Source organism: Carettochelys insculpta, chromosome 8 (genome assembly GCF_033958435.1).
Source record: "Carettochelys insculpta isolate YL-2023 chromosome 8, ASM3395843v1, whole genome shotgun sequence".
NCBI classification, from domain to species: domain Eukaryota; kingdom Metazoa; phylum Chordata; order Testudines; family Carettochelyidae; genus Carettochelys; species Carettochelys insculpta.
In genome coordinates this window covers 61,606,327-61,622,498 of record NC_134144.1, presented here as the reverse complement: position 1 = coordinate 61,622,498, position 16,172 = coordinate 61,606,327, and the positions used below count along the sequence as shown (strand labels likewise).

Genomic DNA, 16,172 nt, shown 5'->3' with positions numbered 1-16,172 from the left:
TGTTAAGAACTGCTGCTCCAAATAAAAGAATATTTTTACCTTTTTACGTTAGTGTTCCTTAGGCTCATGTGGCTTGTTCAATTCTTTGGTTTGTGTTTGTGTTCCCTGGAATCTTACCTTTTGGAAAGTTTCCAGAATTCAAATTAAATAAATGCAAATCTTTTTATTTATTTATTTTATTTATTTTTCATAAAAGAAATTAAATCATTCTCCACAATTAGGTTAACTGTATCTTCCTGTCCCAAATATGGGACAGGAAGATATGGCGGGGGAGGGTCAGGTCAGCTCCTCCAAGCCCCAGGGAGCCAGGAAGGAGGCAGTAGCCCCTGGTGCTCCTCAGAAGCCTCCGGCCATCCCATTTAGCCCCAGGGAAGCAGTAGCCACTGGTGCTCCCTGAGCCCCGGGAAAGCATCAGCTGCCCATGCTTCCCCAAGGCTCAGGGAAGTGACTCCCAGCAGCAGCTGCTCCTGCACAGCTGCTGGTGGAAAATGGGGTGTGGGGGGAATGGCCCAAATACAGGACAATTCATCCCTTTAAAAAATAAGTCAGGGTACCTTTTTGGCATCCCAAATATAGGACTGTCCCACCCAATATGGGACAGATGGTCACCCTATCCACAACTAGCATCTGGACAAGTGTGCCAATACAAATGACATACTCCCAGTATGCCTTGACCCCAAGTTGCATGGCTCTTCTTTGGGGAGTTAAAAGGATGGTTTTAAATCAGACATTTTCTGCTGATATTACCAGCCATAGTAGTGGTATATTTGGTGCAGTGTGAGGTTGTGTTCCCAATAGCAGTTCCAGGTTATCTACTCTCATATTTACTAGTTCTTACAATTACCACGACAACACAACTAAACTCCAGCAAGTTTTCACATCTTTTTTACAGGCACCTTATATTTCATAAATGATAAAATGGAAAACCAGGACATAGACACACAACAATTGCCAGAACATAGAAAGCCACACTTTTTAATTCAGCTTGTGTGATTCCATCCCGATTTTACTTTTTTCTTTCTAGTTGGAAGTGGATTAATGGATTTGTAGTTGGACCAACACAATGCCTTTATTGAGTAGTAAATGAATTACAATTTTTTTATCATTCAAGCTTGTATTGGCCATAGCTAATGTTGCTTCTGGGAGTAGGTCCTCTCCCTCTCCATTCTCCATGTCACGCAGCTGTGTTGGTTTTGGAATATTTGTAAAGACAAAATACGTCACTTCTTTTATGTCCGCATGATTTAAGAAGATTACCTCCGCTGAATCCAACTGGTCTTCACGTACTCTTTCAGTTGCAGGAATTCTCCCTTTACAGCCCTTATCTCAGTGGCTTGATAGCCTGCAAGGTAAATGCTTCATATTGCAACATCAGAATAAACCTGGCGGCAGAGAGAGGTCTCATTCAGGGGAATGGAATAGACCTCCATTCATTGTTTAAGATCAGATATAACACACCCATAGCTCCAGACCATGGAAGCTGGATGTATTTGTTAATTGAATATTGATCCTTAATTTGTATTATGGTGAGAGGAGGACAGGGATGTGGGGCAGGGGAGAGAGAATATCTTCCCCTGGATCCTATGTAAGGAAAGCAAGGGTGGAAAGATGTATTAAAAATCATTCACCCTGTCATGAGTCTGATTTCTTTTCTCCATTGGGTCCTTTTTAGATTGTATTTTACAATCCATGCCAAAGACCAATACTGGTCAAGACTTGTGCACAAATGAACCATAAACAGGAGGCTGCAAAAAGGCACTTGAGGCTACTGTAAATATATATTGTACTTTGTGCTCCTAAAATACTTACAGCCTATGATTTTACTGGGGTATGGTTTCATGATTGTACCATCTGCTCTGCTCTCACAACAGTTTCAATCTGCACCTCAGAGGTTTGAGGTGAACCAAAGTGCTCAAGCATCATTAACACAACTGGACTTGTGTTATCTGTCAGCATTTATCCAATCCTTGCCCTGCTGAGCCTGATTCTCTTCTCTCTTGAACTTCTTTCACACAGGTGAAACTGCATTGACTTTGGAGTTACTCCTGATTTACACTGTCAGAGGAAAATCAGATCCACCTGTGTTTATTTCTTTAAAATGCAAAATAATTGATCTTTTCATGTGTAGCACATGCCTGCCTTAGTGGCAGGAGAGCTTCCCTGAAGGCATCTTAGTAAGGGGAAGTAGGGGACTTTTTGACAGCACATCTTCAATGAGGGTACTTTCAGCCTCACTTTGATACGGTACAATAAGGGATACTTATCAGTCATTTTGACAGTGAAGTTCTTTGAGGGCTTTTGTGTAGTTGGACATTATTTCCCAGCCTCTTTTGAAGAGGCAGCGGGAAATTCAGGGATGAAGTGCAACAACCAAAAAGGCCATTAATCTTACAAATATTTTTCCAAGTAACAGAGATGGAGCCATGCTAGTCTATATACTATCAAAACAAAAAGCAGTCAAGTATCACTTTAAAGACTAACAAAATAATTTATTAGGTGAGCTTTTGTGGGACAGACCCACTTCTTCAGACCATAGCCATACCAGAACAGACTCAATATTTAAGGCATAAAATGCTACTTGACTGCTTTTTTGTTTTGATATTTTTCCAAATGTGTGCAATGCACAAAATTTCAATGAAACATTAAGTACAAAGAGCCCAATTTTTATCTCCTATTATGATAGTGTGGGCGGGTTACATTTGACACAAAGTGCTAACTTTAATAAAGGAGCCATTAAAATTGTTCTAACTCACATGAAATAACTCATTTACCAGTAATTCTCAAGGTTTGTTCTGAATTAAGAGGTAATGCTGGAATTTTAGGGAGCATGCCCCACAGACAAATGGCTTAATCCTTTAAAAAGTACAAAGCTCCATCTTAGCTGTGAAACCCAACCAGCACTTGCATAATTAGCAGAACTGATCCCAAATTGGAGTTTCCACACAGCATGGAATTCTGATGTTGCAACTTTTTTTTCCCCCCGAATGGAAACATAAGTCAAATATTTAAATCCATGGCAGGCACAGTGCATCATGAGGGATGTAGTCTGAGTGAAAGCCAGACTTTAGAAAAGCACAGAGACATAAGGCTCTGGTACTGCTATTCCCACAAGGTATCGTGGAAGTTAAGGTGGACAGAGGTTTTAATGAAATGAACCTCTGAAATGAGGTTTTAATCCACTTTAATGAAGTGTGATGTTTACATTGGAGATTGACCTGACCTGACCTGAAAATGAAATCTTGACATTTTCCTGAAGACAACTTGGATTTTTGGGGAAATTGAATTTTGTTTGGTCGGAAGTGGGAACACTTTTTTTTGTGGAAAATCCTCCAGCAACTCTACCAACCTGTTTTTAATTAGCCCAGTTGGGAATTGGAACATGGATGACAAATGTTGTTTATCTGAAGCGCCTCGCAGCCCAAGTCATGGACTAGATCCCATTGTGTTTAGGCACTGTACAAACAGATACCTGCCCCTAAAACTTGCTGAAAAGCAGAATGACACACTCCTTTATCCAAATAGGACTGTTTTGTCTGGGTTTAATTACGGGGTTTAATTAAAACCCAGACCAACTTGTAACTATTTTCATCTTATTGGATTAGGCCAGCCCTAATCATGAAAAAATAACAAAAACAGGTATATTGTTTCCCCTTCTACCATTTGGAATGTTTATCGCCTCAGAGATGTCTTTCCACATTTATTTATAAAAGCTCAGGAAAGCTTCGCTCAGCATTTTATCAACATACGTGGGCTCTTTCTTTGCTTCTATAAAGTCTCTATGGTCTATAATCTCTCTCTTTTATTCATAGTGTAGGATCCAAAGTCAGAAGGGATCAGTGTGATCATTTAGTCTGACTTCTAGCAGAGATCATAATGTTCTGTACATAATTCCTAGAACATACCCTTCAGAAAACCTACCATACTTAAATGAAAATTGCCAGTGACAGACTATATACCATAAACCTTGGGTAAACTAACCACTGGAACAATGACCAGAACTGTTACAATTTACTATATCTCCTCTTTAAATTTCCAGCCATTGGATCATGTTACACTTTGACTAGGTTGAAGAGGACATTATCAAATATTTGTTCCCCGTGCAGGGACTTAACACACTTGAGGCATGAAAGAACCATCTGCACATGGCAGACTGCAGAACCTCACCCACCCACTCTTGTAATAGGCCCATAACATCTGTCTGAATTAGCGATGTCCTAAAATCTTGACTCAAATACTTGAAGCTACAGGAAACCCAGCATTTATTGTAATTAAAACTAGCAAGTAACTTGCACCCATGCTTTACAGAAAGGTGGAAAACCTACAGGGTGTCTTTCACTTGATCGGATCAAAAATTCCTTCCTGATCCCAAATATTTAAACTGATCAAATCACCCCTTAATTTTCTCGTTTATTAAGTTAAATAGACTAACCTCTGTCTGTGATTATAAGGTGTCTTTTCTACTCTTCTAATTATTCTTGGGACTTTTCCTTGAAACTTCTTCAACTTACCAGCACCCTTCAGGTGTGGACACCAGAAATGACAGTATTCCAGCAGAGGTTGCACCAGTGCAAAATAGAGGTCAAATAACCAGTCTACTTCTTCTAGAGATTCCCTGTTGATGCAAGGATACCGTTAGCCCTTTTGGATCCAGGGTTGTACTGGGAGCTCATGCTCAGACAGCAATCCACCAAGACACCCAAATATTTTTCAAAATCAGTGCTTTGCAAGGTAATCTCTGTCTGGTAAATAAGGCTCATATTAATTTGTGGATATATAGATTTAGCTGTAAAAAATACAATGTTTGCTTGTGTCCATCTTGCCAAGTGATGCAGATTGCTCCACATTAGTAATTGGTCCACTTCATTACTTACCATTCCTCCAATTTTTGTTGTCTGGAAACTTTATTGATTTTGTTCTCTTCCAGGTCCTTGATAAAATGGCACTAGGCCCTATTCTAGTAAAGTTTCTGACCCCATTAGAAACATACCCACTGGATAGTCTTTAAAAGTAGCTAAAAAGGGACTCATCCACCTACTACTCCATTTAATAAGTGCCATATTAATTTTTGATTCCAGTTTTTTAATCGAATGGTCATATAATACCAAGTCAAATGCCTTAGATGTTTATTACATCACTGTTTTTAAACAAAGATACTGAGTGAGTCTGCTAGAATCCATTTTCTATAAACCTGTGTTGATTGTCCTTAATTATACTACTCTCCTTTTATTTTCTAAGTCAAATCCAGTATCAGCTGCTTCATTATCTTACATTGGATTGATGCCAGATTGATAGGTCTATAATAGTTTTAATCATCCTGTTTACTCCTTTTAAAAAATGTTTGCATGTTTAGGCTTCTCCTAGTGTTCTGGAACTTCTCTAATTTTCCAAGGCTTAAATTCACCATTAATACGCCAAGTGCTCCTTTGCCAACTCTTCAAAAACTCTTGGATGCTAGTTATATGGGTCTGCAGATTTAAAAATGTCTAACATCCTCCTATGATGCTACCTGAATAGAGAAAAGTTGTATGAATACAGCATTTATTTTTCCGTAAAATAAAAGGATTTATTACACATTTCTGCCTTATTCATAATTTTGTCTTTTTCCATTTATCAAGGGACCACTTTATTTAAGAACCAACATGGCCATGTCTACACTAGTCCAAATCTTTGAAATGGCCATGCAAATGGCCATTTCGAAGATTACTAATGAGGTGCTGAAATACATATTCAGCACCTCGTTAGCATGCTGGTGGCCGTGGCTCTTCGAAATTGCCGCGTTTTGCTGCCACATGGCTCATTCAGACGGGGCTCCTTTTTGCAAGGACCCCAGGAACTTTGAAATCCCCTAGGAATAAGGGGATTTCAAAGTTCCTGGGGTCCTCTCAAAAAGGAGCCTTGTCTGGATGAGACGTGCGGCAGGAAGCTGCGGCAAGTTCGAAGAGCCATGGCCGCTGGCATGCTAATGAGGCACTAAATATGTATTAGATGTATTTACATGGACATTTTGAAGATTTGGACTCTAGTAGATGCCACCCATGAGTTTTTGGTAGTTGTCAAGCAAACACCTCATGACATTTTATTATGGCCAGTGATTATAAGATTATTGTTTGTAAGATCAGCTTTTTCAAGGGAACATGGAGTAAAAAGATTGCATGAATGTTCTGAGAGCTGAACTCCTGAATTTCTTGACCCAGAAATGTGATTATATTCCATAGTCGCTGAAACCAGGAACAAATGTAAAGCTCCATGACCAGAAATCTGCCTTTAGTCCTGTAATAACTACAATACTAGTGAAAAATATGTCCCCAGTATGTGATAGAAGTTGCCACTCACTTCTGTGGAGGCCAGCTGCAATACATCTAATGCCTTGGCTGGTGAAAAGGAAAGATTGTTCTGTCTCCCTGTTATTTCTAAGGCAGCAAAGCCCCATCACAAGCTTCAGCCAGTCGTCGTTGACTCTGGCTGGCTTGTGTTTAACGCTTTTTTGTTTGAGGGTGTGCGTAATTACTAGAAAGTCTGCTTGTGTATCTGCTTTCCACATAGTGGAAATATGCATTTGTCCATTACTGATAGCTTGTCTTTTCTTTCTTCTTTTTTTTTTTTTTTGGTCTTTATGCTTATACTCCATTCTCACGCTATCTAATCAAGCTACAACTGCAAAACATCATGTGTTTCAAAGATGGACTTTAGTTCGATCTCCAGTTAAATGACTTGTAGAAGAGAATAATTTGCTTGATTTGATTGAAACTGGCAGTGCCATAATGGCTGATTGCAGGCTCAATATCAAATGTGTTTTACATCATAGGCCAACAAATGAATTTTCCTGTATCAGACCTTTATCCCAAGAGGCAACAAAGTATTCGGCAAAAAATGCTTCCATGAAATATCAAGTGGGGGAGAGGTACATGACATTCAAAATAACGTGAAATATTACTAGTCTAAGGCCCCATTCTGATCACATACTACTAACAGTGCATTATATGCTGATCAATTTATGCTCCCAGTTGGCTTATATTCCCACTGTTTGTCAGATGAAATTGTGGCAAATCAAATCTCTTAGTCTGCAAGGGTGTTAGAAGTACTCCAACAGTGAAGACAATGATATAAATTTCTACAAATGTGTAATCTATTTCACTGGCTTTTTAGCTTTGTGTATCCATGGACAGAAGATTCCTCTCTGTGCTGTAACTTTAGCTGTGGGGAGCACGTGATACTTGGTTTAAAGGCACATTTAGGATGCAGTTTACAGTTGGGTGGCAGCATTAATGACTATTTTTAGTCAGGTCTAATTTGTATGGGACGGACCTGATAGGCCAGTCAATATGCTACTATATACCCACCACTCTGAGGTTCTTTCATGTAAGTGTTGCAATAGATTGCTCTGCTTTGGACAGCAATCTCTGATGTAGAAGGAGTAGGCAGATTGCCTTGTGATCCTCACGTGCCTGTGTTTGCCAATCCTTCTCTTTCTTAGTGGGCACCTCAGTCACAGTCTAAGCCACCTGGAACTGGAGAAGCACAGCACTGAACCCACAGCTGCAGGCAGCTGCAGAAGTAAAAACAGCATCAAAGGCCAGTACTGGGGACGTGGCTCTGCAGAGCCTCAAAAGGGAATATCTCCAATCCAGAGAATCCATCGTAATGCAGTCATAAAGACCTAAGTCAGCTGAAGCTTTGAGCTTGAATGTAACCCATTATTTGCTCACAGTGAGGGACCTCCTCAGTTCTGATGTCTTTTGGTGTTGGTTGTGGAATATTTTTTCACGCCTGGATCTGCCCTCTATATCAATCATATGCCCAAAGAATCCTTGTAGGATTAGTCACAGTTTACTTCATTTACTTCAGAAACTTAATTACTGTAGAACTTGTTTTACCCATACTTTAGGGGCCTGCTTGTGTAGATCTGCACAGCTCTATTGTTTTCAACTCCGTCTCTGTTTCATCTGAAGAGATTCTACCTACAGCTCTTCTGCCAGACTTCCTGTTGTGGATTTAAAGAAATGTATCTTCATAATCATCACCTATATTTATGTAGGGTACTGCATTGTCCTGATCCATGCTTTTATTACCATAGGCACATGATTTTAGAATATTAATGCAACATCTGGTTTCAGATATTGGCCTTAACACCGCATGTTCCATGTGGTGTATTTGAAAACATGCCAGTCACTGAAAGACCCTTGTTTGTTTGTTCTGAGCTGGTTAGCATTGTGCTGTCTATCCATGAGTCCATCTCCCACCAAGGAGTTGTCCTCATCACTGTGTCATGTGAGTGATTTGCTGTTTTACACCTTGTTGATTGCAGTCATGGTGATGTGATTGAAAGAACCATTTCAGCTCTCTCGATTTGGCAATAACTTTTAGTCTGTTGGTGGCATATCTCTCTGTCATGCTGTTATAGAGATTTTTCCCATTCATCACAGCAACAGGCCACTGCAAATATGTAATTCACTCCTTTCATGAAGGTTTCAGCGATGAATGGCAAGGTCACAGCATCTGGAGGTGTACAGAAGATTTGTCACTTTGGGCTGTAAAATATAGGAGTCCTTAAAGGTTAATCTTGCAGTGCGCTGACTCCATGTACAGTTACGGACAAGCTCTCCTTCCTCTTTGTGCAGTGTTTTCATACTGCTCCCAACAGCCAGTAATGGAAATGGCATTTTATATGTCTCCTACATGATCCCACCCATTTACATCCTCCTCACATCTGTCCGCCACATCTGCATTCAGTTAATGAAACAACAAACACTACAGAACAAATACCCATCAGAATCACATTAACAAATCAAAATTACTGGACAAACCAGTGTCCATTCAATTGACATTTTACTTGCCTTTCCCATGTTATCACTAACACACTGCAGGACTTACTATTTTAGTCTATCTCAAATTTCTTTGAGGGGTAGCCAGGTTAGCCTATATCTTCACAAGTAACTAGCAGACCAGTGCACCTTAAATTAACACATTTATTACGTAAAGAACTTTCATGGCTGAGATAGTCCCCTAATCTGAAGAAGTGGGTTTTACCCCTGAAAGCTCATCATCTAACAAACTTGTTAGTCTTTAAGGTGCTACAGGACTGCATGTTACTGTTTCATCATATATTTCTTTTGTTATAATTCCAGCTTCTAGTTGTCTCGTCTCTAGAAGAGACTGTGATAACACATTGCTGTTTAAAAATGATGGGCCAAGCTGTTGCAAAAAAAATGAGTGCCTGGAATATAACAAGGTTTGTGGGATGACATTTAGCCTGTACATCTTGAGTATCACATGTGCAGTGAAGTCTAGTGCTTGATTCGTCCCTACAATAGGACTGTAAACATCAATGGGCCAATGTTGTGATGGAAGAAATAAGTGGTAATTCTGAAAGAGATGTGGACACATGGAAACCACGTTAATCCTGATAAATATTGAGCTGGGGCCAGGAGCAGGGCCATGGGTGGGGCTGGATGTGAATGGTGGGAGGGAAGGGCTGAGGCTGCAGTGTGAGATGTGTCTGCAACAGAGGGCTGGGAGCTGTGCCCTCATTCAGGTGCAGCTTCACTCCCAGAATTGCCCCCCTGGGAAGAGAGCTGCAGCCAGGAGGTGAATATGGGGCAGGCCTTAATAGTGCTTCCTCCCTGTCCCCTCGGGAACGGGGTCCTCTGGATGGATCTTCACACTCCTACAAGTCTGCTGTTAATGTCCCAGGTAACTGAGCTACACATTCTAGAATTGCAAGTCCTGGGTTCAGCCCTTGCATGGATGACTCTGCATTATAGAGGGAACATTGGTCATCAGCATATGCACTGATGTTGGTAGAAAAAGTACAAAAAGGTCTGCAACACTCTCTGAATTGGAAAGCTAGTCAGGAGTTGTGAAAATGCTCTGAATAATTTTCCCACTGTTCTCCCTCCTCAGATCTACAGGACAATGAAGTTAAAACAAGAGCTGTCTTTTTTCAAAGACAGAAATGTGGGCTGATTATTTTTAAATTGTGCTTCATTTTGCAAACTGTTAATTTCATACCAGTTGTAACTCTTTCATAAAAACTTAACTGAGGTTACTACAGTTTATTTCTTAATTAAGTCCCAGTTCTGTTATCCTTCCATGTTTGGAAATTTAATTGGAGTCAAAGGAAGGATAAGGGGTTGATTGACTAAGACCAGATTTGTTAATATGAGAGAGAGCACCGAGAATCCAACACAGCTACCTTTTAATCTGTATTGCACAAATGAGCCAGCACTAGTCATACGTATGAGTTTAAGTAACAAAAGGAGAGGAAATAAATTTTTTTTGCAGATAAAATTCTCCTATTTCCAGGAGAGCAAAAGAACATGAACTCATGTTTATAAATGACAGCATCCGCAGAGAAAGCAGTGGCTGAACAGGACTTCTGTAGCAAATGATGGGATTGTCTAGATGATATAGCAGGCTGCAGTATTTTTGGATAATTAGGACTGCTGTGACACTGAGGTTAATAGAAATTGAAATAGGAAACAGAGCCTGGATTGCAACACAGAGTACAGGTAGTGAGGCAGTAAATGCTGAATATTATATGATGGTTTTTTTTCATTTTGCAGGGGGAGTGTAAACTCGAGCATGGAGTGGGAGGGTTTTCATAAAGAACTAACATGCTACTGGCAGGTAAACATTTTTTAAATGGAGCATAACAGTGGTAGGAAAGTTGGCAAATGGAAAAGTGTGCATTTATGTTTTTGCTCCTCATTTCCTGTGCACAATTCCTGGAAGGGTCTGAGGCCAATTCCTGAACTTTGTTCAGGTATAACTCCTACTCAGCTTTATGGGCATTTTGACTGAGCATGACCCCAGGATTTTGTGCTCTGGAAACTAGATTTTTCTAAAAAAGTAAAAGGTTGCATAGTCAAGATAAAAAAAAATTGCCGCTATCTAAAAAATAATAGTGTAGGAAGGATTTGGTTTGGTTTGGCAAGTACTCTCATATCTTTGTGATAACTTAGCTTTCTCTCAATGGAGTTCTCTTTCCTATGAGGCCTTATTAATGTCTTTTTAATGACTATTTTGTAGATTAAGATAAGGTTTTATGATTCTAACCATAGGTTTTTATAATCGGCATTGTGAAAGATCTTTACTTGTCTGTCAATTAGCCAGCTTGATATGAAATGGAGTACTGACTGAGTTGGATTTCCCTAGGTGAGCATTTTTAAATACAAATCTTCTTTTTGAAAGGTAGAAGCTGCTGCTTCATTTAAAAACACAACCACTCTGGGTGCTATGTGTGAGAAGTCTAGTTTTCCTCAGCATTTTACACTTAAAAAAACAAAAACAAACAAAACTACATCAACCAAAAGGCTTAGAGATTATACCCAATCTAACACAGATGATTTGGCAGCTGTAAGGTATTGAACAAGCCTTTGCTACGATGAGTCAATATCTGGATGGCGGTCTGTTTCGAGCGGAGTTCCGCAAGGCTCGATTCTGGGGCCGGTGTTATTCAACATCTTTATTAATGACCTGGATGAGGGACTGGATTGCACCCTCAGCAAGTTTGCAGATGACACAAAACTAGGGGGAGAGGTAGATTCATTGGAGGGTAGAGAGAGAATCCAGAGGGACCTGGATAAATTGGAGGACTGGGCCAAAAGAAATGTGATGCAGTTCAATAAGGAGAAGTGCAGAGTCCTGCACCTGGGGCGGAAGAATCCCAAGCATTGTTACAGGCTGGGGACTGACTGGCTCAGCAGCGGTACGATGGAAAGGGACCTAGGGGTTATGGTGAATGAAAGGCTGATATGAGTTAACAGTGTGCCCTTGTAGCCAAGAAGGCTAACGGCATACCAGGGTGCATTAAGAGGAGCATTTCCAGCAGATCTAGAGAAGTAGTTATTCCTCTTTATTCAGCACTGGTGAGGCCACATCTGGAATATTGTGCCCAATTTTGGGCCCCCCAGTATAAAAAGGATGTGGATTTGCTGGAGCAGGTTCAGCGAAGGGCAACAAAAATGATTAAGGGGCTGGAGCACAAGACCTATGAGGATGGGCTGAGGGATTTGGGCTTGTTTAGTTTACAGAAGAGAAGACTTAGAGGTGATTTAATAGCAGCCTTCAACTTCCTGAAGGGGAGCTCTATAAAGAAGGATGAGAAATTGTTCTCAGTGGTGTCAGATGGCAGAACAAGGAGTAATGGGCTGAAGTTGAAGACCCAGTGTGATACTAGATGCGCTTAATAAAAGGATTGGGCCCAAATCCCTGATAGTATTTAAATGCTTAAATACCAGATTTAAAACTTAAAATCAGGGGCTGGCAAGGCACAGCCTACTGCTTGGTTCTGGCCCGCCAAGCCTTTTGATCCTGCTCCATCAGGACCCTAAGATGGGCTTCTTGCCTGCAACAGCCATGGGCTGCTCAAATCCACTTTAGGTGGCAACCAGCCAATGGGAGCTGTGCTGATTGGATTGGGGGCAGGGGCAGCACATGAAGTCTCCCCCCCACAGGTGCATATGGTGCACAGAGGGAGCCTCCAGCTGTTCAGAGCTTCCTGGGACTGCAACAGGCACAGACCCTTCCTCAGGCTGCCTAGGTAAGCACCTCATGGCCAAATCCTGTCTCTAGCATCCCCCCCTTCATACTCCCAAACTTCCTGCCCCAGGTCTCCAACCACACTGTCTGTACCTTCCCCCCCACAGGTCACAATTCCTTCCCAGACCCTGCACCCCATCTTGCATGTCTCCCCCAGTTCAGACTTCTCTTCTGCACCCCTACACCTCCCCACCCTAAACCCCAATCTCCTGCCCCAGGTCACAATCCCCCACTTCACCCAAACTCCATATATGGAGATACACATCTCACAGAGCTGGAAGGGACCTTGGGAGGTCATCTAGTCCAGTCCCCCGCCCTCTTGGGAGGACCAAGCACCATGCTTTTTTTTTCTTCCCCTTTTTAAATCTATTTTGCCTGAGATTCCTAAATGGCTCCTTTAAGGATTGAACTCACAACTCCAGATTTAGCAGCTCAATGCTCAAACCACTGAGCTACCCCTCCCCAAAGGGATGGCCAGGTCCCTGGTAGGGAATTGAACCTCAGTCTCCCACATGGCAGGCAGGGATAATCACCACTATACTAATGAGGAAAGGAGGAGAGGCATTTTAGACCCCCACCCCTTCTCTTGCATCCCATCTCATCCCATCCCTTCCCCAGAGCTCCCTTCTGTACTTAACCTCTGTCCTAGACCCCACACCCTTTCCATAGAAAAGTGTGGCCCTTGAGCACTTACTAAAATCTTGGAGTAGCCCCCCACATCAAAAATATTGCCCACCCCTGCCTAAAACAGTCTTAGGTACCACAATGATCCACAGCCTGCATGTTCAGCTGCCAAGTAACCCTCTAGATGCCAGAATACAGGACTGGAGTGTAGGATATTATGAAACAGGGGCTCCTTCTCTTATTGAAGCCACTACCCTGTTGTGTGATCTATTAATTGGGCCACAGAGTGAGACTGACTCTCATCTGGTGGCTCGGATACCCACTTAGGTGTTGGGAGACAGTGGTTCAATTCCTTTGGTTCCTCAGTAGAAGTGTGAGGGAAATTAACAGGTGTTGCTCACATCCTGGGTGAGCAACCTTAACCACTGGGCTAGACATTAGAAGGGAGGCCTTCTTATTCTCTTTGACCCTGCTAGCTGTTTTGTGTGGAGTTAAGGCAGGTGCCAAAACAGGGCCATTTGGGGATTACGGGGCTCTCTGAAGTGCTGTTAAACTAGTGCCCATTGTCAGCCCAGGGCGGGGCATCAACTTTTTAAGAGATGTGATTATTAACCAAAAAAAAAACCTTCAGCAACGTACTCATAAAATATTTTTGAAAGACATTTTAAACTAACGTCTTGCCGACTAATACAGTAAAGCCAGAACCTGGTAATATGTGCCTGGGGTTTCTAAATGCTTGTTAGAGTGGCTCCATTACCACTGCTAAGAGATCTGGCAGGCTTTTTCACTTAAGTTAACTGGATCCTCTCTGGAGTTAGACTCTGCGAGCTGCAGTAGCCACAGAACAGGGACAGGATGAAGCAGGTGGGTGGATATTAATACGCTCCCACCCCCGAAAAAAAATTAGGTGCCATGCCCAGATGCATATTCTGCTTATGGGTAAAGCAGCATCTGACATTTAATTCACTAAGCCTCTCAAACTATTTTTAGGCTACAATGTAAATGTTCTTATCTGTTTCACCCACTGAATATATTTAATCTTGCAGTGTCAACCAGTCTTAGGAGAGCACCTATTCAAGCAGAAACAAGCTATTGACTCAAAATGCTTGTAAGGAAGACATGTGTCTTTAAGAAGTTTCCTGTTTTTCCTACAGTATAAAGGAGAAGTCTGACAGGAGAGAGAGATGTGGCAAAATATACTTAATTTTGTAAACTTATTTATAATTGTCTATAGCAGAACAATGAACCAGATCCTTCAAGTTCCTTTTAAGCTGGCAAAATGAATGTAAAGGGTCTGCTAGTCTAATTTAAATCACCTCTACATTTAGCCTTCACTTTCCTCTTTGACTGTGTTTCCAAAGTTCAAGATTCTTCCAGGTCTGATGTCAGCTGATACGTTGCCTGTATCGCAATCCTTGTCAGGCTGTCTTTCACAGGGAAAGCTCAGGTGGGACAGAAGGTCCCAAAAGAGCTACAGCTTTCCTGTTATGCTCGCAGTAAGCTTGGAAGGAAGAGTGAGGAATATTCAATTGCTGCATTGTCCCTGATTGGATCAGAAATATGCACTGTTCAGGTGAAAATCAGTTCCCTGCAGAAGACTAGCACTCGATCTAGACAATGCTTTAGTACCTCTTAAACCCTCACAATAGGGTTGGATAGGGATTTTACATGTGCTGGCTTTTCTGTGGAGCCTTCAGTTTGGCCTGAAAGGTGGGGAGTGGTGGGGGAGAACAAAGAGGGACAATAGGCAGGAGTATTTAGGATATTCAATACCTTGAAGATGTTGGAGCAGAAGGCATATGAATTTGTTTAGTAAATAAAAATGTGGATTTGTATTTTCTCATGCATTTCATAGGAAGTATAGTACAACAGGAAATCAATGGAAGTGAAAATGCCAAATAGGAGAAATTGCAGAAAAATACCAGGCTGCAGTACAGTATCTAGTTCAAACTGAAAAACAAATGCAACTGGTAGGTAATGTATTGGGTTTCTTTTCTACATATTTTAGGATCACCTTTTTTTGTATTGTATGCTATTTTTCTCTGTTTATTTTGGCAATTTGTTACTGTCTTGACACAGTGAATGCACGGACGTTCTGCCTGACTGGCTTTTGATGCTGTTTCTCTTAAATCTCTTTATTTTTGGATTAGAGTTTTTCTGAAACATCTTATTTTGCACTGCACCCATCAACTGCTACTTTTCTGTTCAGAATCTCATCTGTTTCATTTTACTTCTACTGAATTGTTCTGCTCCATGACACTACATTTTTTTTAAACTTGTTATAATTGGAGATACACATCTCCTAGAACTGGAAAGGACCTTGGGAGATCATCTAGTCCAGTCCCCTACCCTCTTTGCAGGATCAAGCACCATCCCTGACATCTATTTGCCCAATCCCTAAATTGCCTCCTCAAGGATTGAAAGCACAACCCTGGATATAAATCCTATGTGGCTAATCCTTGCAACAAACCATTTATTTCTATTTCACTCTAAAACGTTCACTTTTACTGATGGTTCTGAATCATCTTCCTAGATCTACCACCAGCTTCAAGGCTACATGTGTCCTATAAGAAGAATAAAAAGAATTTAATACTTTTGTTTACTTAAAGGACCTGAGGTTGTTTTTAAAAATTATTTGGTTTCACTCTATAAATTCATGTCTTGTGTACCCTTATTCTGCTGGAAGACACTGTGGGTGACTGGAGAAATGGCACTAAAATATATGAAAATGATGCTACACTCTTAATAGCCAGGGAAAATTTAGTTTTATTCAACCTTTCTTGTTTGTATTTGTTACTGGTCTTCCCTGAAAACACATTGGAGATCAAATGTCTCTATTAGAAGTCAACATGCAGACATTCAATTATTATAATTTATTTGTTTTCTGGTAGCAGCTCCCTAAGGAGTTTACAATCGAAAGAGACAAGGCATACAAGGGAATTACGACTCTGTTTTTTGATTCAGGGAGCTACAAAACAGAAGGATTAAGTTTAATTCACTGGATTACA

At 41.0% G+C, this 16,172-nt stretch overlaps 1 long non-coding RNA gene across 2 annotated transcripts in view; it reads right to left on the bottom strand.

Moving 5' to 3' along the window:
- Nucleotides 1-275: 275 nt before the first annotated feature.
- LOC142017137 (uncharacterized) overlaps nucleotides 276-16,172 on the bottom strand; it is a 42,056-nt gene continuing 26,159 nt past the window's right edge. Inside the window, exons 2-3 of one of the 2 annotated variants that reach the window (XR_012646460.1) lie at nucleotides 4,430-4,612; nucleotides 276-1,342 (exon numbers count right to left, since the gene is read on the bottom strand). This is a non-coding gene — a long non-coding RNA (uncharacterized LOC142017137). The remainder of the gene's footprint in view (nucleotides 1,343-4,429; nucleotides 4,613-16,172) is intronic. The other variant, XR_012646461.1, reaches the window with a different exon arrangement.